This window comes from Maylandia zebra, linkage group LG7, assembly GCF_041146795.1.
Source record: "Maylandia zebra isolate NMK-2024a linkage group LG7, Mzebra_GT3a, whole genome shotgun sequence".
NCBI lineage: Eukaryota > Metazoa > Chordata > Actinopteri > Cichliformes > Cichlidae > Maylandia > Maylandia zebra.
In genome coordinates this window covers 58,253,428-58,279,825 of record NC_135173.1, presented here as the reverse complement: position 1 = coordinate 58,279,825, position 26,398 = coordinate 58,253,428, and the positions used below count along the sequence as shown (strand labels likewise).

At 42.1% G+C, this 26,398-nt stretch overlaps 2 protein-coding genes and 2 long non-coding RNA genes across 7 annotated transcripts in view; 3 read left to right on the top strand and 1 right to left on the bottom strand.

The window, feature by feature from the left end:
* Positions 1-21,277, bottom strand: part of pomk (protein O-mannose kinase) — a 34,089-nt gene extending 12,812 nt beyond the window's left edge. Inside the window, exon 1 of the mRNA XM_004564691.3 lies at positions 21,193-21,277. The gene's annotated coding sequence lies outside the window, so the exon portion shown is untranslated. The remainder of the gene's footprint in view (positions 1-21,192) is intronic.
* LOC143419554 (uncharacterized) lies at positions 12,230-12,702 on the top strand. The gene is made up of 2 exons (XR_013099559.1): positions 12,230-12,561; positions 12,648-12,702. It is a non-coding gene; the product is annotated as an uncharacterized LOC143419554 (long non-coding RNA).
* Positions 16,616-18,373, top strand: LOC143419553 (uncharacterized). Its single transcript, XR_013099558.1, has 2 exons — positions 16,616-18,232; positions 18,319-18,373. It is a non-coding gene; the product is annotated as an uncharacterized LOC143419553 (long non-coding RNA).
* Positions 21,278-21,480: 203 nt separating the features above from the next.
* Positions 21,481-26,398, top strand: part of pam (peptidylglycine alpha-amidating monooxygenase) — a 59,111-nt gene continuing 54,193 nt past the window's right edge. For 2 of the 4 annotated variants that reach the window (XM_076886779.1, XM_076886777.1), the window contains exon 1: positions 21,481-21,567. The gene's annotated coding sequence lies outside the window, so the exon portion shown is untranslated. The remainder of the gene's footprint in view (positions 21,568-26,398) is intronic. The other 2 variants (XM_076886780.1, XM_076886778.1) reach the window with 1 other exon arrangement.

Here is a 26,398-nt window from a genome sequence, read left to right as displayed (position 1 = left end):
GCGTGGAGCCCCAGATCGAGGGAGATTATCAGTGGTCTTGTATGTCTTCCATTTTCTGATGATTGCTCCCACAGTTGATTTTTTCACACCAAGCTGCTTGCCTATTGTAGATTCACTCTTCCCAGTCTGGTGCAGGTCTACAATACTTTTCCTGGTGTCCTTCGAAAGCTCTTTGGTCTTGGCCATGGCGGAGTTTGGAGTCTGACTGTTTGAGGCTGTGGACAGGTGTCTTTTATACAGATGATGAGTTCAAACAGGTGCCATTCATACAGGTAACGAGTGGGGGACAGAAAAGCTTCTTACAGAAGACGTTACAGGTCTGTGAGAGCCAGAGATTTTCCTTGTTTGAGGTGACCAAATACTTATTTTCCACCCTAATTTACGAATAAATTCTTTACAAATCCTACCATGTGAATTCATGGATTTTTTTTTCACATTCTGTCTCTCACAGTTGAAGTGTACCTCTGGTGCAAATTACTGACCTCTGTCATCATTTTAAGTGGAGGAACTTGCACAATCGGTGGCTGACTAAATACTTTTTTGCCCCACTGTATCTTCCCAACTGAAAAATGCCGGCATGTGATAGCATTTTTTTTACTCTGTCCACAGAGAGACACGCTCTGTACGAGGCGGAGTTTAGAGCTATTCCTATGAAAGAGATGGCCTGAGCTGGCTGCAGGACACTCTTTTGGTAGTTTATGGTGAAACCCAGAGCCATCAGATGATCCACTGTCAACCTGGTGTGCTCTCTTCCCATTATTTCTGACTCTGATAGCAGCAGCCAATCGTCTATGTATGTTGCTATGCGGATGCCCCGCCTCTTCAGTGGGGCTATGGCCGCCTCTGTGCATTTCATAAATACCCGAGGGCTCAGTGAGAGACCAAACGGCAGGACCTGGTACTCGTACATTCTGCCCTGAAACGCAAAGCGCAGGAATTTTCTGTGAGGCGGGTAAATAGGGATGTGAAAATATGAGTCCTTCAGGTCTATTGATGTAAACCAATCGCCTGGGCGCACTACATGCAGCAGAGTGGTGGTCGTCAACATCCTGAATTTGTATGACCTGAGATGCTGATTCAGAGCCTGTAGGTCCAGTATCGGACGTAGTCCCCCTCCCTTCTTGGGCACGAGAAAATACCTTGAGTAAAAGCCGCATTGGCTCTGCTCCTGGGGTATTTCTCGTACTGCTCCCTTTGATAGCAAGGTAGTTATTTCTTCTTGCAGGATCCTGGCTGATTCGCCTTTTGCAAGAGAGAAAATCACTCTGTGAAATCTGGGAGGGGTGGTTGCGAATTGCAAACGATAGCCTCACCCTAATGTCCTCACAACCCATTCTGGCGCAGCGAGAGCTCGCCATCTCTCTATTCTTGCTGACAGCGGCCCCAAAGACAGGTACTCCACAGTAGATGGAGCTCTGGCTCCCTCTTGTGGCGGAAACTGGTCCTTCGGACCAGGCCCCACTGCGCATGCGCGGGCGGCCCGCGCTTGACCAGCGCTTATGGGGCCGGACACCACTGAGGGAATCAACCCCGGTGGTGTCTGGGTGCGTGGGGGCATTATGTTTTTCAACATACTTTCTGTGTTTTTCACACATTTTTCCCGTGCCCTTGGCAACATGCCTGGATGCAACGGGTGAGTTTTTAATAAACTGTGTTTTGTGAGACAGACATGCTTGATTCGGCTGAACAGCGTTTCGTCGTCTCTTTTTTGAAATCCGCTCTGTGGGATCCAACTCGAGTCCCAGGCGCTGAAAGGTGGAGGCAGAACACACTTCTCCGAACGGGCTCCGGAACTGAGCCCTGGAGTGAACTTTGAGCCCGGGCTGGTCCGGCTCCGATCTCCCCGTGGGGGATGTTAGGCAGTCTGCTTCTTCTTGCGGTCCGACTGCTTGGCTGCTGGTGGGGCACCCTGAGCAGCAGCAGGCGGGACGTGTTTCTTGGGCCAGTGGGTCTTAGGGTTCTGCGATCCTAGAGGACCCTGGGCCGCGACCTGCGGGGCTGGGCGGCGAGGGATTTTAAACGTCGGCACGCCGGCTGGACGGCTGGTGACCTGAGCGAACGTGCGGCGACCGGGTGGAGGCGCAGCCTGGGTCTTCCTAGGGAGACACAGCTGCAGGGCCTCTCCCTCTTTCTTCTTCTCCTCGCACCGTCTTTGCATGGTGGCAACGGCGGTCCCGAAAAGCCCAGCGGGGAAGATGCTTTCGTCCAGAATGTCACGTTTTTCTCTGTCCGAAAGCCCCGACAAGTTCAGCCATCTTGCCCTCTCCTGTAGGACGATGATGCTGAGGGCTCTGCCCGCCGCTTGTACTGCTGCTCTAGTGAGGTGGAGACACTGGTCTGTAACTGCACCCAGCTCTTCCCACAACTCGCTAGCATCCGGGTTCGCAGCAGCCTGGTCCTGGAGCTCCGCCGAGTAGGCTAGCAGGAGCGATGAGGCGTTCAATGCCCTCGCGGTGGTGGCAACCGATTTATACGCCTTGTCAGCCAGGGAGGACTGCAGGCGTTCGGCCTTGGAGGGCAGGGACGGACCAGATGACATGGAAAGTTTCTGGTTTGGGTGGAGATGAGAAGCCACCAGATTCTCCACTGTGGGAATTTGGTAGATGCCCTTCTCTTTCATTCCAGCGCAGTCAAACGCCGCCGCTCCCTGCACGGGGTTGGGTGACGAAAATGGCTTTGCCCAGCAGCGTGTGACCTCGTCCACGCATTCGGGGAAAAGCGGCAGTACCTGCTTAGTAGTGCGCTTTGCTTTGGGGAGCCTTTTACCCTCGTATCGTGAGGTGGAGGTCTCCGTTGTCACCGCGGGCCATGGGATTGCCAGCTTTTCAGCTGCCCGTTTTGCAACGTCAAATAGCTCCATGCCGCGGGACTGTGTGCCGGGGTTATCACAATCGGCCCCTTGTGTCGCAGAATTCCGACCAGAGGGGGCAAAGAAGTAAGTAAGTAAGTAAGTAAAATTTATTTATATAGCGCTTTTCACAGATAAAAATCACAAAGTGCTTTACAACACAGAAAATGGGAATATAAAACAATATAACAGTAAATAAAACAATGTAAAACAATAAAACTATAAAAACAGCATAAGAAGAAATTAATCAAATGCTTTTCTAAATAAAAATGTCTTCAGCTGTTTCTTAAAACAATCAATGGAGTCCGTGCAGCGAAGAGACAGTGGGAGAGAATTCCACAACCGTGGTGCCACAGTCTGAAAGGCCCGATCACCACGAGTTTTAAAACGAGTGCGTGGTACCACCAACAGTCTCTGATCTAATGACCTTAAAGCCCGAGAAGATGTATGTGATTTCAGCAGGTCAGATTAATATTGAGGAGCCTGACCATGCAGGGCCCTAAAGGTTAGAACTAAAATTTTAAACTGAAACCTAAAATTTACAGGCAACCAGTGAAGGGAGGCCAAGACTGGAGTGATATGCGATCTTCTCTTGGTGCCTGTTAAGAGACGTGCTGCAGCATTCTGCACAGTCTGAAGACGATTTAAGGCTGATTTGTTAAAACAAGTAAAAAGGCCATTACAATAGTCTAAACGAGAAGAAATAAAAGCATGAATAATCATCTCAAGTTCAAGCTTTGATACCATTAGTCTGAGTTTAGAAATATTCCGTAAATGATAAAAACAGTTTCGGACTAGCTGCTTAGAATGCTGCTCGAGCGACATCGAGCTGTCAAATAAGACACCGAGATTTCTAAGGCTTGATTTTACGTAAGGGTCTAAGAAGCTGATATGCTGTCTAATTTCTGGGACCATATGGTCTGGAGCAATAATTAGAGTTTCTGTTTTATCAGAGTTTAGTTGGAGAAAATTGTCATATAACCATTTGTTGATTTCTGTCAGACAATTACTTAAATTAGACAATTTATAAAACTCAGACATTTTGAAGGAACAGTATAGTTGGATGTCGTCAGCATAGAGATGATAGGAGATATATTTATAGCGCTTAATAATTTGGCCTAGGGGAAATACATAAAGTAAAAAGAGAATTGGACCCAGGACAGATCCCTGAGGTACCCCACACGGCAAAACTGTTGATTCTGATGTGACATGATTCATGCAAACAGTAAAAGATCTCTCAGACAGATATGATATAAACCATTTTAAAACAACACCAGTAATCCCAAACAAGTTCTCGAGTCTGTTTATCATGATACTGTGATCTACAGTGTCAAAAGCAGAGCTGAGATCCAGCAGGACCAGCACTGTGTATTCTCCAGAGTCTGCTGCCATCAAGATATCACTAGATACTCTAAGTAAGGCCGTTTCAGTGGAATGCAATTTACGAAAACCAGACTGGAAAGTGTCCATAACAGCATTTTTATCCAGGAAATAGTTAAGTTGTTCTAGTACTACTTTTTCTAAAATTTTCGATATAAAAGGCAATTTGGATATTGGCCTATAACTGTTAGGAAGAGATGGATCCAGCTGGGGTTTCTTTAATATTGGCTCGACGATAGCTTGTTTAAAGAAGCTGGGGACTGAGCCAATATGAAGAGAAGTATTTATCATTTCCACAATACAGGGGCCAATTGAATCAAACACACTAGTGAAAAATGAAGATGGAAGGACATCAAGGGGGCTTGAAGTCTGTTTTATATGACAAAGCAGGCCTCTGATGTCTTGTAATGTAACAGGAGTAAAAGACGACCAAGTATCAGAGGAGAGCAAGTTAAAAGTTTGATATTGAGAAGATGATGGAGAGATATTAGACCTGGTTGCAATGACCTTATTTCTGAAATAGTTCATAAACTCATTGCAGTCGGACGTTGAGTGAACTGGTGCACAAGGAGCATCAGGAGAAACAATACTCTTAATTGTTTTAAACAAGAATTTAGGATCTTTCTTTTTTGAAGCTATGAGGTGTGAAAAATACTCTGTTCTGGCATTTTTCCACATGTCATTTAGCAAGAGGATAGATTCTTTAAGGTGTAACTTATAAACCTCAAGTTTGGAAGCCTTCCACAAACGTTCTAGCTTGCGACAATATCTTCTGAAATTACGAATGTTTTCATTTAACCAAGGATGAGATTTCAAACGTAGGACAGTACTTTTTTTCAGAGGTGCCACTATGTCTAAAATAGAAGTACACTGGTTATTAAAGGATGAGACAAGAGAGTCCAAATCATTGTAAGTCATTTCAGCGTCAAACATGGCAGAGAACCTTTTGCCGGCGTTCAGGTTTATGATTCGCCTTTCAATCGTTATTTTGGGAGCCGGGGGATCCAAATAAAACGACAAGTTAAAATATATGCAGCTATGGTCACTCACATGGACATTTTCCACACGAATGTCATTTATATTTAAACCCAAGGAGAAAACAAGGTCCAATGTGTGACCCTTTACATGTGTAGGGCCAGAAACATGCTGCATAAAATTAAAAGACTCTGTGATAGTCATGAAGTCAGCAGCCATATTACAGGATGCATCATCAATATGAAAGTTAAAATCTCCCAACATTACCACCTTCTCTAATTTAATAATGGATGATAGGAGGTCGTTAAATTCAGTTAAAAAGACTCCGACAGGGCCAGGAGGTCGGTAGATTAAAATACAATAAAAGGTGTGCAAAGAGCCGACCTTGATCATCTGAAGTTCAAATGAGGTAAAAGAATCAGAGTTCATCAGTCTGCATGTGAATCTGTCCTGGTGCACAACAGCGAGACCTCCGCCACGTCCCGAAAGACGTGGAGTTCCGATGACGGAGCAGCCAGTAGAACAAATTTCCTTCAGATGTATATAATCCATGTTTTGTTGCCACGTCTCAGTTAAACACAAGAAGTTGAGAGATTCCTTTATAAAAAGATCGTTTAAAATAAACGATTTGTTTGTGATTGAGCGAGTGTTGAGCAGGGCAAACCTGATTGAAGACTTTTGGTTGGTGCAGTCAACAGCTGACTGCAGTGGCACTCAAAATAAACACCTGTGCGCACCTCTACACCTGTTACGCCGGGCGGGGACTTCAGGGCTAGCAGAAGCTAATATCCATAGTGGTACATCACCTCTGCCATCAAAACGGCGGTCGAAGGAGGGACGCCAAGTGAACATGGGGCCATCAGACCATAGACTCCGAGCTGGGAACTGCAGTGTAGCGTCGGCACCAGGTGACAATAGATGAATTGGTCGTAGGCACCGGGATTCTTCCCACATCCAAGAAGCTAATCTTCGGTACCTTCTCAGTCGCACCTGGACACCGGCCCTGGTTCCCCTACTTCTTCTTTTCTTCGTGTTAAATCCCACCGATATGTACGGTAACATGCAGTCAGGTGAGGAACACACAAAGGGTGGAGGGAAAAATTTCCTGTAACTGTCCCAGCTGTCACAGTAGCTCTCCATTGAATCTTTGATATACAACATCATGCCCCGATCATAAGTATTGGTGGCAGAGACAAAATCAAAACATAGGACGGTAAAAATAATATTGCAAGTGACAATAGCGGCCAGTATAAAACTATACCAGCGAGCTGTACAAGCGGCAAAGCCAAACACAGGCGCCATCTTGTCGAGCGAGCGTAAAAGAAAACGTCGTCATCCTCGTCCGAGACGAGATGTTCCGACACTCCCTCAGAGGATTCGCTGAGTAGCTCGTCATTAGCCTCGAGGGAATCAAGCATAGCTTCGCAGCTGACCTCGGCATCATCCACCAGCGGGAGGACGATATCCATCTCGTCGCCCCAGCTGGTGCCTGGTGTGGCGGACTCAGTGTTCTCCATCGGTGGGCCGATTGGAGACAGCATTGGGTCCTCCTTCGACAGGCTAGCTTGGCGGGCTAGCCTTCGGCGAAGGCTTTTTAGGGTGAAGCGAGCGCAGTGTTCGCATATACCCGGTGTGGAAATAGCCGCTTGGGCGTGTTGCAGCCCGAGGCACATCACACACGCGTCATGTGTATCTGAACCTGAGATTTTGCAACCGCAGGGGCAAATTCTGGGCAGCGGTTTGCAGTCTGCCATATTAAGGAAGCTTGGTGTAGCTAGCTTGGAATGGCTGGACAGCTAATGCTGATTTTTTTTTTCTTTCTTCTCTCGGTGAGCTAGTATGACCTGGCTAGTGTGGTGGCTAGCGCTTGTGCTACTTGGCTTGGTGACCGTGTGTAGCAAAGACAGTTAGCTTGGTCAGCTAACTGTTGTGCTAGATGCGTGGTGGCAGCTAACACACTCTCCGACCTGGCTCTGTGGTGAAGAGCAGGCGACTCGAAACGCGAGCCGTGCTAGCGCCCGGTGACCAAGGTGTTAGCTTGCTCGTGTGGACAGTTAAGCTAGCACTCACGTTCACAGTCAGGAGAGATGAGGTTTCTAAGAAGCGAGAAGAGGAAATTGAATGACGGGTGACGCTGCGTCACACCCTTTTATAGGGAGGAGGGTGGCCCCTCCCTGACGCAAGCGTCACGACTGCCAGCCAATACTGGCTGGAGTAATGATATAGAGGCTTCTGAGGACAACGCAGAGAGAGCGTTCCCATAGTGAGACACCGAAACGAATGTTTGAAAGAGAACAAACGATCACTGTGGCATTACTGAGAGTTGAAAAACTGTCTAAAGTCTTTCATCTTTAATAAAATGATCAGTGTTCTGCTCTACCAGGTGTAACAATTGAGTTTAACATCCAGGCATCCATGAAAACGGAATTTATGACATTTAACGGCGTTAGAAGTTAGCAGGGAGTTAGCTCGCTAGCTTTTATCTAAATACAATATAGCATGTCCTGACTGTGGGGTTTTGGAAACAAATTAAAACGTACAGCTCTGCTATCACTTCCAGCATAAATGAAGACAGAAAACTAAATAGCAGTGACGTTTGTAGGGTTACTGAAGTTGGGCTAGCTGGTATATAATGATGTGCTACGTGACCGCTAGCGACACAGGTATGTTAGCATAATATAAACAAGCTAACTTTTTTTCCACTCGATAAAAGTTAACGTGAGTGTTCTCGGTGGTCAGAAACAAATGTAATCGCATGGCAGGATGCTGTAAAAGGACCAAACTTCAGCCAGGAGAACAACTGAGATAATCCATCCACAATACGAGGTTAGTCATTCATATACTGCTGCATGGGCTGGGCTGTAGTTACATCCTAAGGTTTTAAAAACTGAGCTTAAATAAATGGTTAGCGGTAATAAAAGCCGAGGGAGGTCAACAGTGATCACTGACTGTTTTAGGAGCTTTTTGAGATCAAATAAAAGAAAATACATACCATTAAACATGTTAACAACACAAAAGCCATATTAAACGCAGACTACTTTAGACCCGGAAGTAGGATTTGTCGCGTCATCACTGAACAACCGGATACCCGTCGAACTCCCGCAGGCACAAAGAAATTACGGAGGCTATTACTTATTGTGAAACCTGGCCTGTGAGCGACCATCTTTGAACAGAGGCGGGGGTTTACGACACCAAATCTCTGCCATCTATAATCCAGTTTTGAGATCCCTTCCCAGACACCTTAACGCCCACTCACATCCTGGGCCATCTGACCTCAGGAATTCGCATGATAAGGTGGGGCCAGGTTTCACAATGAGCTCACCCGAAACTCTGGCTGATTGGGACCCACACCCAGTTTCACACCTTGGCTCAGGCGATTAGAGGATCATCAGGGGGTCCTTTTGTCCCTCTGTGGGGGGTTACTCCCACTAGGTTTATATCTGGGACTCTCCACCATTTGACCTTAGAACTGAAGAAGCTTCTCGGATGAGAGGTGAAACGTCTTCAAGCAACTTAAAGAAGTCCAAACGCTTTTCTTTGCAAGCTCCTTTGACAACTTCGTAATATATTGAATTGTATTTAATTTAGTTCAGTCTGTTACTGTTTTTATTGTCTTGGAGCAACTGTAAGCACATAATTTTCTTGGGGATTAACAAAGTTTTCTGATTCTGATATTGTGTCCTAAATGTTATGTAACCATCTGCCACCAGATGGAGGGTTGTTGTTGAGATACACATGGATCTATTAATCTCGGCTTCATGTTTTTGTAAACACTATTAGTTAGTTCGCAGATACCGGCAGCTGAAATTTTCTCCAGAAGGTGGATGGGCACTCCCTTAGCGACAGGGTGAGGCATTCAGTCATTATGGAGGGGTTCAGAGTAAAACTGCTAGTCCTCCACGTCGAATGGAGACGGCTAAGGTGGTTCTCTCCTAAGTAGGGTGTTCCAACTAAGCATGTCTTACCAAGAAGAGGCCCTGGCATAGACTCGGGACAACACGAGAGAGATTACATTTATTGGCTGGCCTCGGAAAAGCTTGATGATTCCCTGGATAACTTGGAGGAGGTGGCGAGAGGGAGGCCTGGGCTGCCGCCTCTGGAATTTAGATGCGTGGAAGAAAATGGCTGGATGAGTTCTTGTTTCGTTGTTTTAGAATTTTAGTTTTACTGAAGTGGTTGTTATGAATTTTCAAACAGCATGCATCATTCATAATGAACGCCACAATGCGCCACACTTTTCCAATGTTAATTTTTCATACTTTAACAGTACATGAACATTTTTTGTAGCAACATGTTCTCATATCATATTTACCATCGGTTTGTTTTAAGTGTTCTTAGCTGTTGTCTGTCTGGAGTAAAACTTACAATTTTGATAATGCATGATGCAAGGTGTTGTACAGTTAAGCGGCATGATTCATTTATTGAAGAATGTGATTAACGGTTTAAAAAACGTTTGTTATTAATTTTTGACTTTTTTTAAACAGTTCTTAAATTTAAATGAGTGTTTCTTTAGACTTGTCGGTTCGTACAACTTTTTTTTACGGTTAGTCGATTAAGAAATTAGAAATATCGCTAATCTTGAGTATGGATGAAAATGACTAAAATAACTAGTTCTAATAACTACATACTCAAGATTAGTCAAATGGTGCCAGGAGAACAATCTCCTCCTAAACTTCAGCAAGACAAAGGAGCTGATTGTGGACTTCAGTACAAAGCAGGCGAGGAATTACGAGCCGCTAAACATCAGTGGTGCGCTAGTGGAGAGAGTGGATAGCTTCCAGTACCTGGGTGTCCACATCACTCAGGACCTGTCATGCCCATGTCACATTAACACCCTGGTTAAGAAAGCCTGTCAGTGTCTCTTCTTCCTCAGAAGATTTAGAGACTTCCATTTCCAGCTGAGCATGCTTAAGAACTTTTACTTCTGCACCATTGAGAGCATCCAGATGGGGAAATATCTGCACCTGGTATGGGAACAGCACCAAGAAGGACAGACGAGATCTTCAAAAAGTGGTGTGCTTAGCCAAATGCATCATTCGCTATAGGGCTGCCACGATTACTCGGCTAGTCACAATTATGTTGACTACCAAAATCGTCGACGACTAATTTAATAGTTGACACGTCGTTTGAAGCTTTGTAAGATCCCAAAAGACGAAGGAATAAGTAGTAGTATTTAAGAGTGTAATAGCGGACTGAAACAGAAGATGGCAGCAATGCATGTACAAGGATGCCAGCTGCCGTTAACCCCCGAGAAGAAGAAGAAGAAGAAGAAGCAGTGTCCGGTATCGTAGCTTTGTCCAAATTCAGAAACCGCATCCTCCTGTGTCCGCATTTGTAGGCCAATTACGTTACAGCGACACGACGAAGACTGTCCAAATTCGAAGACTCTGACAAATGCGGCCGACAAATGCACCCTTTATTTCCCCAGATTTGAAAGATGGGTCGGGTGTATACTTCGTGGCCCAACCTATCCCAGAATTCATAGCGCGGCCCTGCTCAGTTTCCAACAATGGCGGCAGCTAGTTAGTTTTAGTATTTCTTTTATTATTCTTTCTGGGTCACAAAATAAACGTTTAACATATTTTCAGGCGAGAATGTGGCTGTGTAAACTTGAAATATCTGCTCAGTTTATCAAGACACCACATATTTTCAAAAGCGCTCCGACGTTTTCAGAGACGTCTGTTACCCACCAGCTCGATATCTAGCCGGGGTTCAAGGCTCATTAGAGCCCGTGAGAACACCAGACTCTCGGCAAATCATTTTCAAACCCACTGCCGTCTTTCACTACTCAGGTTAAACATGATATATATATGTCACTTAGATAACTTAAAAATGTTATTGTTTGGCTTTTTTCAGTATTTTATTTGTTCTTGAGTAAACCGGTTTGGCTGAGATTAAAGTTATAGTTTTAAAGAGCTGAATAAACGTCAAGCAGACAACTGATTATCAGAAGTGTGAGATGCTCAAGAATATACTCCGGTGTCCTGTTATATTTTAGATAGCAAGGAGCAGACGGCTGAGTTTATTAAACTCCACCGAAACAATCTGCAAATTTCATTAAAATTTAATAAACTATCATCTTGGCTTTTTTTTTTAGTTAGCACATGCCTTAAACACTTAAAGCTGTAAGATAATGATAGTTATATAAGAGCAGATGCATGCTGGTGCAATAAGCTGTATGTTTTACGTCCAATGGACGCATGACCTGATAAGTCGACTAATCGCAAAAATAATCGGTGACTAGTCAACTATCAAAATAATCGGCAGCCCTAATTTGCTATGAACTTCCTTACCTTTGGTCCATGTACACTAAGCGGTGCAAGACCAAAGCCAGGAAGATTATGAAGGATCGCTCTCATCTCAACAATGGACTCTTCTCACTTTTGAGTTCAGGGGGGCACTTCCACTCCCTCAAGTCCAAAACAGCTCCTCATTACAGAGGAGCTTCTTCCCTCAGGCTATTCAGTCCCTGAACCTTGTGTAGGACTGGACTCTCTCTCTCTCACTACTATACATCAGGAACTATTTATTCCACTGCAAACTGTTACTCTGCAAACTGTTTGTTTGCACACTCTCTACTTGCACACTGTTTATTTGCAAACTTTTATAATTTCTTAAATTTGTTTATCTGCACATTCTACTTTTGTTTTGTTAATTATTTTTTTAACCTTTAATTTTATTGTACATTTTTTACAGTTAATTTTAAAATTTGTATATTATGTAAATTACTTGCTACTTTAATTTTATGTTTAGTTTTATGTTTACTTTTATGTCTACGTTTGGTTCGGCATTGCACAGCAACAAGCATTTCACTGCATGTCGTACTATGTATGACTGTGTATGTGACAAATAAAATTTGAATTTGTATTTCTATTTGTATATCTGAGACACTTTTCAAACAGTCTAACTACAACATGTTTTTTTTCATAGGGTCTAACAAAACCCACTCATCCAAACATAAACATGTTTGAATGAGTATTTCAAACAGGCTATTGCAAGCAGAAACTGATGAATATGGGTGTAACAGTTGGTGAAATGTTAGTATTTGACCACTAGGCGGAGCTCTTGTAATGATAATGTAACTAACTCATTTTATTTTGTATGTTTTATTTTTGTGTTGAGCATGTTAACATTTTCCTTTTTTGCCTACCGGATTGGTGTACAGTTAATTTGATACATGGAAAATAGCCGGTTAATTTTGTAAATATAAGGTAAGGGCAGAGGTCACTTCCTGTTTTGGAAAAAAGTCAGAGAAGCTGCGCATGGTGACGGTCTAGCCGTGTAAAAGTCAAGCTAAGAAAGAAGAAATAAGCCCTAAGTTCCAGTTACACCGGTTTGTCTACTTGCAGGCCAAAGTGGTATGTTTGTTTATATTTTGTGAATTTTATATTGTAATATGTTTTAATGCTGAAATATAATTTTCTTGTACATTTGTATTCACCAGTTCTACGGTGTACCTGTACGTTAAGAGAAGCACAGTAAACATCAGTAAAGAAGAACTCTCGTGTCTCTCGTGTATGTGTACAAGCCGGCATAGTAGAACACTCCACTGCTCCGGAGAAGGCAACGAGATGGTTGGACCGACGCTACTAGCAAGAGACGCTACTAGCAAGAGAAGTTACTAGCAAGAGAAGTATCACATGCTCCAGCAAATGCATTGAATACGTAAAGAAGCAAGCTAACAAGTGAAAGACAGTCAAGCAAGCACAAAAGTCCGTGTCTTGGAAGTAACAAAGCACTTGTAAATTGTTATCAAGCCTCAGTTCCATTTGAAATTCAAAGTGACCTTTCATATTAAGGAGCAGCTAAAATCAAGATTTATCAAGTAAATGTTAAAGTCAAGTGAAAATACTATTAAGACAACATGGCAGATGAAAATGAAGATGCAATACAGCCCACTGAAGAAGAAAGTGCTGAGGATAATTTTCAAAATGATGAAAGTAAAGAGCAGACAAATGGAGAAGAAACTCCACAGTGCTCAGTATTTACTGAAGGCACACAGTCAGAAAGCTTACGCAGAAGCCAGCGCACACGCACTCTCACTGAAAAGGGACAATCCTTACAAGAAGCCAAGTTAAATGACTTGACAAACAATTTTGAGCGAGTTTACAAGAAGTGGAAATACCACATAAACTTATTTAAAAGAATGGTGAAGAGTAAAGACATTGAGTTAATACCTGAAGCTGTAAGTGTTATAGACACTAGTATGACTGACATCTGTAACATTCATGATGAGATCAGAAAAATACAAAGTCCTGATATTGAAATGCGCAGAAGATGTGATGTGTGCATGGCTATCAGTGAAACTGCCAGAGCAAAGGCTCGGTGCCTTTTAGAAGAAGATGGTGATCCAAATAGTATACCCTGGCCTGATTCAGAGTCCGTGTATGACAGCAGTTCATCCAGCGCTTCTTCAAGGATCACATATAAGTCAAGGTCTATCTCTGGGATGTCAAAGCAATCATCTCTGGTCACACTACAACAAAGACAAGAAGCTGCAGCTGATGTAGCAGCTACAGAAGAAGTCATTAAAATAATGAAAACACAGCATCAGTGTGAGGAAGAAATCAGAGAACTTGAAGTTGAGGATGCAAGGAAAAGAGCTCAATTTCTAACTGAGAGCACCTCAATAAAGACAAGGTTAGATGAAAAGAGAAAGGAAGTGGAACTTTTGAGAGAATTGCAAAAGCGTAATGCAGCACAAGCAAGATTGAAAGTGTATGCTGAAAGTGTGAATAGTGAGGATGAAGACAAATCTCCTGTTCATTCCCAAGTAAGACAAGATAGTTCCGTCCCGCAACCAAGCTTTCCAAATGTGAACTCGAAACCATTCATCCCATCTCAAGTTAGAGCTCCGCAACAAACTGCACCTCTCCGAGCCTCTGTCCCTCAAACAGCAATTCGTAGTGCAAATGAAACGCCCTCCACTGATCTTGTAAGGATGCTCGCTGAAGCTATCACTGCAAACAGAATCCCAATCCCAGAGCCTCCAGTCTTCACAGGTGATCCACTGCAGTATAATGACTGGAAGTTGTCTTTTCAAACATTAGTTGACCGCAAGAATCTGCCAATTCAAGAAAAGCTATTCTTCCTGAGAAAGTATGTTGGAGGTTCAGCGAAGAAGGCTATTGAAGGACATTTTCTGGTTGGAACAGACACCGCTTATCATGCTGCCTGGGAGATACTCAACGACAGGTTTGGAGATCCCTTTGTGATAGGCAAATCATATCGTGACAAGATTCAGTCATGGCCAAAAATTAACAACAAAGACACTAAAGATCTACGTGAGTTTGCAGATTTTCTAAGCAGTGTTGAGTCAGCCATACCTTATGTTCAAGGTTTACAAGTTTTGCATGACTGTGTGGAAAATCAGAGGATAGCTGCAAAGCTGCCTGATTGGCTAAGTGCACGGTGGAACAGAACGGTGACAGAGTTTCAAGATGAACACAGAATGTTCCCAGATTTTAGTCATTTTGTCAAATTCCTGAATAAAGAAGCAAGAATTGCATGTAATCCTATCACTTCTCTGCCTGCAATAAAGCCGACTGAACAAGACAAGCATGCATTCAAAGACAAGCCCAAAAGAAACTACATGCTGAATGCTAAGTCACTTAGTACAAGCTCTAGTGAAAGGACAAATGTCACATGTCTCTTTTGTAAGAAACCTGGTCACACGCTTCAGAAATGTCGCAAGATAATGGACAAGTCAGTTGAAGAGAGAGTAAAGTTTGTGCAGTCTGAAAAACTGTGCTTTGGTTGCCTCAAGACTGGTCATAACTCTAAGAACTGCACTTCCAGAAGTGTGTGTGACAAATGCCAAAAGCCTCACCCAACTTGTCTACATCAAGACAGAGAGAAAAGAGACAAGGAACAAAGAAAGAATAGCCAACAACAATTTAAGGCTAACCAGGAAACAGAGGTTTCTGAAGTACAAGAGCAAGTATCTAACCAAGTTACATCCAACAGAGTTGTGCAACAAAAGTCAAAAGGTTGTACTTCCTCAGTTGTCCCAGTTTATGTATCCACTGTGGATGAACCAGAGAATGAAAAGTTGGTGTATGCTTTGCTCGATACTCAAAGTGACACCACTTTCATCTTGAAAGACACAGCTCAGTCGCTCAACGCCATGTTAGAGCCAGTTAAACTCAAGATTTCCACTATAACGTCCAAAACAAAAGTTGTTTCAAGCAGCAAGTTAAAGGACTTACAAGTAAGAGGCATTTACTCTGAAACGAGAATCAAACTACCAACAAGCTATACCAGAGACTACATTCCTGCTAACAGATCACATATTCCCACAAACAAAACAGCAGAGAACTGGTCACATTTGAAACATTTATCAAAGGAGATGGCTCCCAAGCTTGATTGTGAAGTTGGACTACTGATCGGATATAACTGTCCTCAAGCATTGCTCCCTCTAGCGGTGGTCAGTGGTGATCGAGACCAGCCATTTGCACAGAAATCTCTGCTTGGCTGGAGCATCATTGGCTACAGTGACTCTGAAGGTGATTGTGAAGATGAAATAGGAGTAAGCCATCGTGTTATTGTTAGGCAAGTCTTGCCAGCTGTAGGACCAGCTCACAAGCTCAAAACGGAAGTTCACTTTGTAAGCAGAAACAAAGTCAAAGAAATACTTACTCCAGCCGAGATACTTAATGTGCTAGAGATGGACTTTGTTGAAAAAAGTGTTGAAGAAGAGTCAATGTCACAAGAAGATCTACTGTTTCTAGCCAAAGTAAAAGAAGGCATAAAACAAAGGCAAGATGGCCACTTTGAAATGCCACTACCCTTCAGACAAGAAAGACCTGACTTGCCAAACAACAAACTTTGTGCAGAACACAGACTGAAGTGTTTAGAAAGGCGTCTCAGAAAAGACGAGCGCTACTACAAGGACTACGTGACTTTCATGCAAGACATCATAAAGAGAGGTGACGCAGAGAAAGTGCCAGAGGCTGAGCTAAATAATCAACCAGCATGGTACATTCCTCACCATGGCGTCTACCATCCGCAGAAGCCAAATAAGATCCGCGTCGTCTTTGATTGCTCTGCAAGGTTCCAGAATACATCGCTCAACGAGCATCTCCTGTCAGGACCTGACCTCACAAATACTCTTGTTGGAGTTCTGTGTCGTTTCAGGAAAGGACGTGTAGCTGTCATGTGTGACGTGGAGCGCATGTTTCACCAGTTTCATGTTGCCCCAAAAGATCAAGATTACCTCCGATTCCTATGGTGGGAGGATGGTAACATGGAAAAGTCCACATCAGTGTTTCGCATGAGAGTCCACTTGTTTGGTGCAGCATCTTCACCAGGATGCGCAAACTTTGGATTCAAGCATGTCGCTGCGCAAGGTGAAAATAAGTTCAGTGAAGCCACGGTGAAGTTCATGCAACGCAACTTCTATGTGGACGACGGTTTGGTGAGTGTGGATTCAGTGCAAGAAGCTATTCAACTTGTAAAGGAAGCTAGAGAACTGTGTGCCACGGGTAAGCTGCACCTGCACAAGTTCATTAGCAACAGCAAAGAAGTGATTGCTGCTATCCCAAAGGAAGAATGTGTAGCAGGAGCAACTGATCTGGATCTGGCACTAGGAGAGCCAAAGATAGAAAGAGCCTTAGGGGTCCAATGGTGTGTAAGCTCAGACACCTTTCAATTCAGGGTGATTGTAAAGAATAACCCCTTCACTAGAAGAGGAGTGCTCTCGACAGTGGCCTCAATATTCGACCCACTTGGATTCGTCGCTCCGTTCATTTTAGTTGGTAAGAAACTCCTCCAAAGAATGTGTCAGGAAAAGCTGGACTGGGACAAGCCGCTTCCAGAAGATCTCAAGCCTCAATGGGAAGCTTGGCTCAGAGACCTCCAGAACCTGTCCTCCATAAAGATATCACGTTGTTATGTCCCATCAACATCTGACCAAGTGAAGCAGTATGAGTTACACAGCTTTTCTGATGCCAGTGTAACCGGTTATGGTGTGTGCTCATACTTGAGAACAGTGACCAAGTTTGGAGAAGTACAGTGCACTCTTGTGATGGGTAAAGCAAGAGTCGCTCCTACTAAAGTGACAACCATCCCAAGATTGGAGCTTTCTGCGGCTGTAGTAGCTACGAGAGCAGCTGACTTTCTAAAGAGAGAATTGGAGATCCAAAATATTCAGGTGTACTACTGGACTGATTCCAAAGTTGTCCTTGGTTATATTAACAACGACGCAAGGCGCTTTCATGTATTCGTTGCTAACAGAATACAGAGAATCAGATCAAGTACAGAACCAAGTCAATGGCGATATGTTGCCTCTGAACAAAATCCTGCAGATCACGCATCACGTGGAGTCATGACAAAAGAACTAGTACAGTCCAACTGGTTCACAGGACCAAGTTTTTTATGGCAAAAGGAACTACCACAAGAAGACTGTCTTCCAAGAAATCAATGGAAACTCGCCAAAGTTGTGGAAGTCACTCCAGGAGCTGACGGCAGAGTCAGACAAGTTAAGCTTCTCATCGGTGACTCTACTAGAGACAATAAGGGGAAGCACACAACTAAGACGATTTTAGAGAGACCCATACATAAGACTATACTTTTACTTGAAGCAGAGTAAAGACTCAACATAATGTTTATTGGTTAACCTTCGCTAAGTTCATTGTTGGGTCAAATTCCTTTAGGATCACACATGCTGTTGCGATAGTGTGATGGTGGGAGTGTAACAGTTGGTGAAATGTTAGTATTTGACCACTAGGCGGAGCTCTTGTAATGATAATGTAACTAACTCATTTTATTTTGTATGTTTTATTTTTGTGTTGAGCATGTTAACATTTTCCTTTTTTGCCTACCGGATTGGTGTACAGTTAATTTGATACATGGAAAATAGCCGGTTAATTTTGTAAATATAAGGTAAGGGCAGAGGTCACTTCCTGTTTTGGAAAAAAGTCAGAGAAGCTGCGCATGGTGACGGTCTAGCCGTGTAAAAGTCAAGCTAAGAAAGAAGAAATAAGCCCTAAGTTCCAGTTACACCGGTTTGTCTACTTGCAGGCCAAAGTGGTATGTTTGTTTATATTTTGTGAATTTTATATTGTAATATGTTTTAATGCTGAAATATAATTTTCTTGTACATTTGTATTCACCAGTTCTACGGTGTACCTGTACGTTAAGAGAAGCACAGTAAACATCAGTAAAGAAGAACTCTCGTGTCTCTCGTGTATGTGTACAAGCCGGCATAATGGGCGTCACCTACTTAGTGAGGAGAAAAGTGGGACTGACCACCAGGGCCCTAAATGTGAGAGACGCCCTTGCAAGACTGGAACCAAAAGTTTGTTTTTATGACCGACCTGTCAATACCTCATAAATGTGTTTTTTCTAGCTGCAATACACTACAGGGAGCTACAGATCTATATTGTCTGCCAAAACTGCTCACAATACTAATGAAGTATGTAGTGTGAACGGCAAAGCATGAGGACAGAACAAAATGGAAACAGATTTAAAAATATATAAAAACAAAGTTAAATGCAGTCTGTGCAAATCTGTGCTTTTGTTCCAAAACAGCAATAATTCAGTGTACGAGCATTTAAAAGGCTGAAGAAGCTTCTTGAACAAAAAGTAAAAGATCTTCAAGAAACTTAAAGAAGTCTGGTCGCTTTTCTTTCCAAGCTTCTTAGATTACCATGAACCTACGCAGACATAAACGCTGTTACTGTTTGTACAGTAATGTTTATGTTAGCTATCCTGTTGGACCTTCCCAGGATGATGCTTGATAAGTGAACATCATTACAGTTTTGTTAGTTAATGAGTGAAATGCAATATTAAACCATTAAAAAGTATTAGCTATACTGTCTCCTAGTTGTTTGTTTTCCACTCACATTAGCATTAGCATTTCTTCTGAAAAGTAAACTCTTCTTTCTAACGTTAGGTAGTTGATCTGTGTATCAATAATTCGGAAACTTGTTACTCTGGATTAGAAAAAAAACCCTTTTTTATTTAATTTGAAGCTTTTATTTGAACTTATGAAGAGAAGCCATTTTTGATTTTCTATTTGCACAAATGATTTGTTTAAATACTACTAGTACTTTTTTTCACATTTGTATTATCTAACGTTTGTATTTATTTCATTTTATTCTGACGGTCTTATTGAGTAATGTTAAAAATACATTCGATTATTTTCAAATTCCTATGTTTCCTGTCAGCCCACCCTTTGCAGCTATGACAGCCTCAGGTCTTCTAGGAAGGCATTCTACAAGGTTTAGGAGTGTGTTTATGGGAATTTCTGACCATTCTTCCAGAAGCACATTTGTGAAGTCAAGCACTGATGTTGGACAAGAATGCCTAGCTCACAGGCAGGCTCTAATTTATCCCAAAGGTGTTCTATCAGGTTGAGGTCAAGATTCTGTGCAGGCTAGTCATGTTCTTCCATTCTCAATTCCCTCGTCCATGTCTTTATGGAGCTTGCTTTGTGACTGGTTCCCATATATGTTGGAACAGGAATAGGCCACCCCCAAATTGTTAGGAGCATGAAATTATCCAAAAGGTACTGCTATGCTAAAGCATTAAGAGTTCCATTCAATGGAACCAACACCAACCCTGCACTCTCTTTGCACCCATCTATCTGCTGTTAGTTAAGCAGGGCAGTTCGAGGAAGACGGTACATTGCAGTCTGATAAAATTAGCATAAAACCACACAATGACATTGCTTATTAAACAACAAAACCAAGCAACTAGGTAGCATAGCATATAGAAAGTCACTTATATGATGAGGAATGGTTTACTTTGCATTTATCAGTTCTAATGAAACAGACAAACACACAAGACAATTCAACTGCTGTATATAGTAGGAGAAATAATTTATTCATACCCTGCCAAATTTTTAAGTCTGGTCACTTGTCAACCCTGTATTGCAGATTGACATACTGCAGTTTGCAACATACTGTAGAGTACAATGACTTTATATATTTCAATGAGTTATGTATAAGTAGTATAAGTAAGTAATTCTTAGAAATGTAATCTTTGTTTTGTTACGCTTATAGAGAAAATGCTCATTATACTGAACAGGCTGAAACACTAAAATTACAGTTCCTTAGCCAAATAGGCCCAATAACAGTGTGTTAAAACAGTAAAACTTGTTCAATGACATGACATACATAATAGGCATAAAAATAGGCATTTAAAAGTTAGAGATGATATAGCGAGGGGGAACTAATTATTTGAGTCTCTTCTGAGCAACAAAAGGCTATAAATTTTTATGGTAGATTCATTTCCATTGAGCAGTGGCAGTTCGAGGAAGAATAAGTCTGTGGGAGCCAGAATTCTGGCTCCCACAGACTTATTCTGACCTCAACCTCCATTCCCCCCTCTCCATCTCCATAGACAAAGAGCTGTCAAAGGACGTCAAGGACAAGGTTGTAGACCTGCACAAGGCTGGAAAGGGCTACAAAATCACCCAAAAAGCTTGGTAAGATGGTGACAACTGCTAGCGAGATTGTTTGGAAATGGTAAAAAAGAAAAGAAAATGACCTTGGACTTCGGAACTAGTCTCCTGCAGAAGGGCTAAAATCTGCGATGGGCACTGCTAGTACCATGTGGTTTTTACCAGTGGACAAGAGCGTTCCCTGTGCCTTTGGGTCAGGTGACTGTCATTTGCGCTTCTTTGCCTACTTCTTCCCACGAGAATCTATCATGCTTAAAGTATAATAATAAACCCACACTAAAGATCCCCAAGTAATTAAATACCACAGATGGCGGCAGGCATAAAATAGTGGCTTTTGGGCATGCGTAAGACTTTGACTACGTGCATTTCAGCGCGTGATATTCTTCGCACGGTTTTAAAATGGAACAAATGTGCAAATGTAAAATAATTTCATGTTAAGTTATATTACAACAATGAGATACAGCTAAATGGTGTCAGGCAGAGCAATCTTACGTTTAGCTAATGTAGAGCAATAACACAAGGAAGCCCACATAGAGGTGATGAAGCATATCTATTAATTAGCGTTATTTACGAAGATGCCTACCGTAACTAGGGTTCACATGGTGTTATGACTCAGGAGGTACTTTTTGAGGATAGCAACATGTCTGCTACCCCATCCACCATCAAACGTATCAAGAAAAAAACTTCCTTTCAGATTTCCAGAATAAAAGCATAGTAGTTCACCGAACTAAATATGACTTACCCAAAATATTCCGTTTTTATTCCCCATATTCAAGTTTCAGGGGTTGCAATAACTACACTGTGATGAGGCCTTTCTGAGTCTATATGAAAATAATAAATAATGAAATGCCGGCTTTTACTCTGAAAAGTGAAAGTGTGGACGCCACTGCTTAAGCTCAAGGAAGCATAGGTTATTACAATAACAGGCGAGTGGAAGACGCTGAGTGGCAGCGTGCAGGTATCTTTTCACTTTCAAAATTCATATCTTCAGAATCTTTAATCAAGCTCTATAGTACTTTTGCTATTGTAGTGAAACTGATAACCTGACAAAAAACGAACCAGCTTAACAGATGGCGGGCGTTAGCTTATGTGGAAAACCGATAATAAAGTTGCCTTTTTAGTAACCTGATAAGGTAGACCTAGTTGTAGGAAACCCCTAGCTACATTTTTCTTTAGATTTCGCTTGCTTAGATATAAGGTCATGTATATGTATCGATTCGCTAAATCGATGCATTTTCCCTTTGTAGCTTCCGGTCTATGTCCAGGCGTGACATATGTTTAGTCGTCACGCCAGTGCTATTTTTGCATTATTAAAAAACAAACGCTCAATCAATCAGTCGAATAAATAAATTCTCACGTAATAGCTACACGCTTGTCGTTATAGGCACCGACCAGCTGTCATGTCATAAAATGTATGAACGTGTCTACCCTTATATTGCAATGATTTTTTTGTTTTTTAAAAGATGCTTAATGTTAGTATGTACGTAATAGTATACATGTGAAGATGTTCAGTAAGCCTTGCATTGTTTTTGACGTGTGGGAATAGCCCTGTTTCCATAGTTTCCTCCGTCTCCTGGGTTCTGATGTCAACAGAGCTTCCCCTTCTCACTCCTCCTCTGTTAAAGCCACCCTACTCTGTTATCTGTTAACAGATGATGAGTCACCAAGCAAGCAAAGCATCTCGGTTATTTTTCTTTCGCCATTAATAAGCATTCTCTGGGTTTCAAGTAGAGGAGAAAAGCAGTTGTTGTTGTTTGGATTTTGCCATAATGATGTTATCATCACATTTACGTTTTTGAGTATTTGAAAAGAAAAAATTGAAAAGACTGTTTCAAAGCACGTTTTGCTACAAGCCTCATTCAGATAGCATTTTTTACTATTTCTTAAGGACATGACTTTCAAATACTGTTCAGATACTGCTTTCTCTGAAAATCCCCGAAAGGCCTTCAGAAAGCATTTAGAACTATAGCTCTAGATAAATTGCAAGAGAGTCTGACACACACATAAACTTGCCTAAAGGTTTTCCTGAGCCACTTGATCCACTTCCAGCATATTCTTTTGGCATGTTGAATTTTAAGGCAAATTTGAGTCAATATGTGCGTTTTGTCTCAATTAACAGTTATATTTTCATTTTCACATACTGTATTAACACAATAGACCTAAAATCACACAAAACAAAAAATCTCAGTAGGAAAAAGATTTTTTTTTACAATGAAAACAGAATTAAAATGCAGAAAATGTCTCAAGCTTTTTTTGTATAACTATCTATAAAATAATAATCATAATCATGCCACACAAATCATTTGTGCCACTCCAAAAATTAGTTCGTGTCCACAATAAGACAGACAATATCTATGTCGTCCCCTCAGCCTCCCTGGGAAAGTCTGTTCCAGGGTGCTGGAAAGTAGGGTGCATCTGTTTGTCGAATCTCGGATACAGGAGGAGCAATGTGGTTTTTATCCTGGTCGTGGAACACTGGACCAGGTTATTATCCTCTCACGGATACTTGAGGGTGCATGACAGTTGGCCTAACCAGTCTACATGTGTTTTGTGGATTTGGAGAATGCATTCAACTGTGTCCCTCGGAGTGTCCTGTGGAAGGTGCTCCAGGAGTATGGGGTGTTTGGCCCATTGCTATGGGCCATTCAATCCTTATACAACCGTTGCATAGCCGGCAGTAAGTTGCTGGCTATGCCAGGGGTTCCCTGGTTCCCTTTTTGCACCGATTCTGTTCACAGTTTTTATGGACAGAATTTCTAGCCTAGAGACGTAGCGGAAGGCTTTCACTTGGGTGGTCTCAGAATCTCATCTCAGCTTTTCGCGGAGGATGTGGTTCTTTTGGCTTTATTGGGTGATGGCGTCCAGCTCGCACTGGAATATTTCGCAACTCATTGTGAAGCGGTGGGAATGAGAATCAGCACCTCCAAAACTGAGTCCATGGTCCTTAGCTGGAAAAGGATGGAGGGCCCACTCCCGGTCAGAGGAGTATAAGTATCTCTGGGTTTTGTACACGAGTGATGGGAGAAGAGAGCGGGAGATCGACAGACGGATTGGTGCTGTGGCTGCAGTGATGTGAACCCGGTATCAGTCCGCTGTGGTGAAGAGAGAGCTGTGGGTAGTGACCGAAAGAACGAGATCGCGATCACAAGCGGCAAAAATGAGCTTCCTCAGAAGGGTTGCTGGCCTCTCCCTTAGAGAAAGGGTGAGAGGTTCAGCCATCTGGAAGGGTCTCAGAGTAAAGCTGCTGCTCCTCCACATGAAAAAGAGCCAGTTGAGGTGGTTTGGGCATCTGACAAAGATGCCTCCTGAGGTGCCTCTTGGGTGAGGTGTTCTGGGCATGTCCCACCAGGAGGAGGCCCCGGGGCAGACCCAGGACACGCTGGAGAGATTATATCTCGGCTGGTTTGGGAACGCCTTGGTGTTCCTTCAGACAAGCTGGAGGAGGTGGCTGCTTAGGCTGCTGCCCCCGCGACCAGGCCCTGGAAAAGCAAAAGAAGATGGATGGATGTTAGGGCTGCCACGATTAGTCGACTAGTCACGATTACGTCGACTATCAAAATCATCGATGACTAATTTAATAGTTGACGCGTCGTTTGAAGCTTTGTAAGATCCCAAAAGACGCAGGAATAAGTAGTAGTATTTAAGAGTGTAATAATGGACTGAAACAGAAGATGACAGCACTGCATGTACAAGGATGCCAGCTGCTGTTAAACCCAGAAGAAGAAGAAGCAGTGTCCGGTATCGTAGCTCGATACCGGACAACATAGCTCAAGTCTCGATAGAGCCCGTGAGAACACCGGACTCCCGGCAAATTGTTTTCAAGCCCACCGCCGTCTTTTGCTACTCAGGTTAAACATGATATATGAGTCACTTAGATAACTTAAAAATGTTATTGTTTGGTTTTTTTTTTTCAGTATTTTATTTGTTCCTGAGTAAATCGATTTGGCTGAGATTAAAGTTATAGTTTTTACACAGCTGAATACACGTCAAGCAGACAACTGATTGTCAGAAGTGTGAGATGGTCGAGAATATACTCAGGTGTCCTTTTATATTTTAGATAGCAAGGCGCAGATGGCTGAGCCCAAATCTAATTAATTATTTCTCTGCAATTACAAACTCTGTCCTTACAATCCTGGTATCAAAATAAAGCTAACACTTGTGAGATTTCATCAGCGGTGTAAATATTGAAGCAGATATTACTGTGTCACAGTTACTGAGACTGTAACACAGAAAAAGTAAGTATATTTTATCCTTGCCTAATTTTTTTTTTTTTTTAATTTTTAGCATATAACCTAGGGCTGCTCGATTATGGCAAAAATGATAATCACGATTATTTTCACTGAAATTGAGATCTCGATTATTTGACGATATTTATTTAACCCTTTAAGACCTACCATAGAAACAAGTCCGCCAGAGCTTATATATATATTTTTTTACATGCTGTAGTGCCATTTTTGGGAGCATTTCAAGTTGCTATACATCAATGCAACTGTTATAGCCCATATTTTAATAATATGTATGCATTAAGTCCATAGTAATTACATTAATTGCAAAAAAGTGCAATAAACAACAAAAAAATTGAAAATCGGTTTTTTGTTTTTTTTTTTTACATATATTTCTACTTGGGGAAATTTAAGAGGCTTATCCCTCAAAACTTTAAATACAAAAAAGTTGCAAAAAATAGTTTCCCACCACAGGAAATTTATTTTGAGTGTCTTCATAGTTTTATTTTGGAGATACAGCAATTTTTATATACTGCAGGAAAAACAAAAAACAATCTTATGATGCAAATTTGCAAAGAAAACAGCATGTGCATCAAAACAAACTATTTCCAGCAGTGCAATTTGAGTTCTAAGCATCCCAGCAACTATTCAGAAAAGTATAGAGTCAAACATGACTTATAAAAACACCAGTATAGGCTTTTAAGGCCTACAAGTAAAAAACTAAATTTTCTGCCAAAATGACGTCACTTCCGGTTTCGAACAGGAAATGGCGGACATGCGATAGTTCGCGTTGACGTCTTTTTCACTGTGGGAAGTGTTACGAACAGCTGATCGGATCGGCAAAGCATGTTTCTGGAATATTATGTTTTTGTTCCTGCAAGCGCTTTTTATGCAATTTTTGCAAAGCTTTATGTGGAAGGAAACCGTGACCGAGGACAAGCTGATGGCATAAGATGTAAGTACAACTCCTCCGGTTTCATATGCAAAACAAATTATTGCGCTAGCTTACGCGGTTCCGGTTCTACGGGGATTTAAAGGGTTAACAATAACAATGTATTGAATAATGACTTTAAAAAATAATATAAAATAGTGTGCAAATACTGATAACAGTGCAAATGTTTGCAATATAAAAAATAAATGAAAAATGTAAACATCTATGTTTAGTGAACTTTGCAGTGTTGCTCTGTGGTGCAGCTATGACACCGTAGCAAAGTTTACACACTATGTCTACTTGATCTACATCTGACTCCGCGAACCCATAATGTTTCCACACCACTGAAGTTTTTTTTTTTTTTACCTCTCTTTTCAACCAACGGCAGTCACTCTCCTCTCCAAATAACTTCTGCTTAGCTTTCCGAGCTTCCCTTGGGTCCTCTTAATTGTTGTGATGCGTGTTCGAAATGCAGAGAGGTGCGCTCGATTTGCCACACGGAGCAGCGCGAGAGTAAAGCACGAGGGAGGGGCTAATAATCGGCTCAGTCATTTTTAATGATCGTTGAAAGCCCAGATCGTAATCGTGATTAAAATTCGATTAATTGAGCAGCCCTAATATAACCCTTTTAAAAA